This window comes from Pinus tabuliformis, chromosome 5_2 (assembly GCF_031772625.1).
Source record: "Pinus tabuliformis cultivar Carrire ecotype Pingquan chromosome 5_2, CPIR1, whole genome shotgun sequence".
Lineage (NCBI taxonomy): Eukaryota > Viridiplantae > Streptophyta > Pinopsida > Pinales > Pinaceae > Pinus > Pinus tabuliformis.
Genome location: NC_142306.1, coordinates 753,595,282 through 753,598,238, shown reverse-complemented (window position 1 = coordinate 753,598,238; position 2,957 = coordinate 753,595,282).

Here is a 2,957-nt window from a genome sequence, read left to right as displayed (position 1 = left end):
CATTGAATCATTCACTATATTAGTTTGCATGCAAAGTGTTTGATGAAATGTTTAAATAGTTCAATGATTAATTGCATACAAACTGTTTGATAAAATGCCCCAATGAGTATGTTTTTTGTGGTTGGGGATAGTATTGATGTGTAGTAGTATTTCTGTGGTTGATATATGCTTACTTGTATGCAAATAGTTTTCTATATTAGTTTGCATGTAAAGTGTTTCAATAAATGCTTACATGCAAATGTAATAGTATAGTAGTTGTTTTAAGAAAATGTAAAAGTATGGTAATTGTTTGAAGAAAATGTTTTTCTTGGATGGTATAGTATTGTAGTATGATAATATAGATGTAGCTGATCTATGCCTATTTTCATGCAAATAATTTGAAGAGTTGCATGTAGGGAATTTGAAAGGTTGCATGCAAGGTATTTGAAAAGTTGCATGTAAGGAAATGGAAAAATGGCATGTTTTTAGTTATTATGTTACAAGTGGAATAAGTGAAATGTTTTTTACTTAGTCTCTTACAAATGTACGAGAAATGAAAATCAATTTATTTTCAAGTTGGTTAAATTTAGTAGAGCTTCATGTTGAAAATAGCAACAAGAAATGATAAAAATAGAATCCAGAATATTCCAATTTTAATTTGTCCTTGAATTAAAATTGTGAATTAAAATTCGAATTTAGTCTCACCAGCTGCTTGAAAAATAATTAATTAATTCTTCTTGAGTTAATTAGTTGGAGAAATTCAAGTTAGAAGTCTTTGTGAAGTCATGCAACAGTTATCCCTTAAATTAAGGAGATTATGCCTTAATTAAGGAGATAAGATTGAGTTATATTTGAGTTGTAATTAGTTAGCTCAGTTTACTTAATTAAATCCAGTTAAATTAGTTCCAAACTGTTTGAGGAACTAATTGTTAGTTCAGTCAGTTAATGCGTGCATGCACTCAACTAGTGTACTCCAGATAACTGAAGATTCCCTCATCAGAAACTCATGCATGTCTATTCTGAGAAAGACCCAGTTGAGCTAAATGTCAAGGACAGTGTACTATCAGTTGCATGTTTTCTCCTATAAAGGAAACTCATGCATGTAGAAGGAATAAGGTTCCTTGAGGATTGCGCAGTTTTGACAGGGTGTAGGATCATTGTGGGTGATCAGTCTTCCACTTGGTAATAGGATGATCACCCAGGAGAAACTACGCAAGGAAATAGGAGGCTTGGAGGGTAGAGGAGAAGGTTTGTGAGAAGCCTTGTTTGCCTGTGAGCATCCAGGAGGATTCTACTGAGAGCTGGCTAGCTATGGGAGCTAAGGCTTTGTGTAATTCTGATGTATTTCCACTTGTATGATAATACATATAGTGGGGTTTTTAGCTGAGGCTTTCCCCTGAGTATTTTCTGTGTTTCATGTGTATTGATTCTTCTTCTTATGGTTGTATCTGTTCAGCTCTGATTCAGCTCGATCTTTAAGCTTCCACAAGTTTGATAGTAGAAGTAGATTATAGTATTTTGCTTTGGTATATTTCATTATCGAGTTAATCTATAGTCAAATTTTCTACATAGATCTCATAGGTAGATTTGTAGAGAATTTTCAGGAAATTTTACATGGTATTAGAGCCTAGTTTATCGGCGCTGTGAACAATATACTAAGAAGAGAATTCAAAGTTTGAAGTTCAAGGTTGTAGGTGCAAATCGAATTCATATCATACTTCAGGTTGGTCAATGACGTTCTATGGCTTGAGACTCGAGTATGCCTTGGATGGCAGCTCGAATTACACAACATGGAAAGATAGCATGGAGGCTGTATTACAAGACAACAGCTTGAAGGATTTCATTGATCAAGAAATCCCAAAGCCAGGTTCAACTAATGCACAAGAGTTTTCTAAGTGGAAGAAGTGTGTGGTGAGTGTGAGACAAATCATCCTTTAGGGAGTTCAAGACCGTATTGTCTCGAGTCTCCATGGGAAGGATACTCCATATTCAATGTGGAAGACAATGAAGGACCTCTACCAGAACATTAGTGACCAGAGGAAATTAGCACTGAAGGATAAGCTTCAAAGAATCAAGATGGATAACGGTGATACTATTTCCACATATCTAAACAAGCTCACCACTTGTAGAGATGAGCTTGGAAGTGTGGGAATAATTATTGCCGATGATGATATGGTGAGCCTCTCTCTCCTTGGCCTTCCAAAGAGCCGTAATAGCTACCAGGACTCTGTGAATGGAAGGGAGAAACTGTCGGATTAGGAACGAGTGTGGTCGGATCTCATGCAGGAGGAGATCAGGAGGAGCACACGAGATGGTTCTTTATCCAAGGATAATGATGAAGAAAATCTAGCCTTTGCGAGTAAGGCAAGTAAAGGGAAGGGGAAGGATTCCCATTCCAAATAGAATTCTTCTCAGGGAGGGATGAAGGGTGGAAAATCTAAAGTGAGATGCTTTAATTGTCACGAAATGGGTCATTATGTGATTAATTAGCCATTGAAGAAGTCCAAGAAGGGATCCTCGGTAGGATCGGAAGGTGAAGCATTAGCCTCTCAGTTTGAAATGGACTTTACCCTCATCACATGCATGGTGTCATCGATGATGGGTTGTGGTTGGTATCTTGACAGTGGAGCCTCATTCCACATGACCAGTGATAAAAGTTTATTCAGTACCTTGGAGGAGAAATACCTCAAGATGTGCATAGAGATGGACAACGATGAAAGGTATAGTATTTCAGGAGTGGGCACAGTTGCTTTTCAGAGGGAACATGGAGCTCTTATCACCTTGACAGATGTGAAGTATGTGCCTGGACTGAAGAAGAATTTGGTATCGATCGCGATGTTGGAGGACAAAGGCTACGATTTTGTCTTCAGTAAAGGAAAGGTGTTCCTTAGACACATCACCACAGGACAAGTGAAATAGATCAGTTCACGAGTCAAGAACCTGTATGCTCTTGAGGTTCAAGATGCATGCAAAGCCTT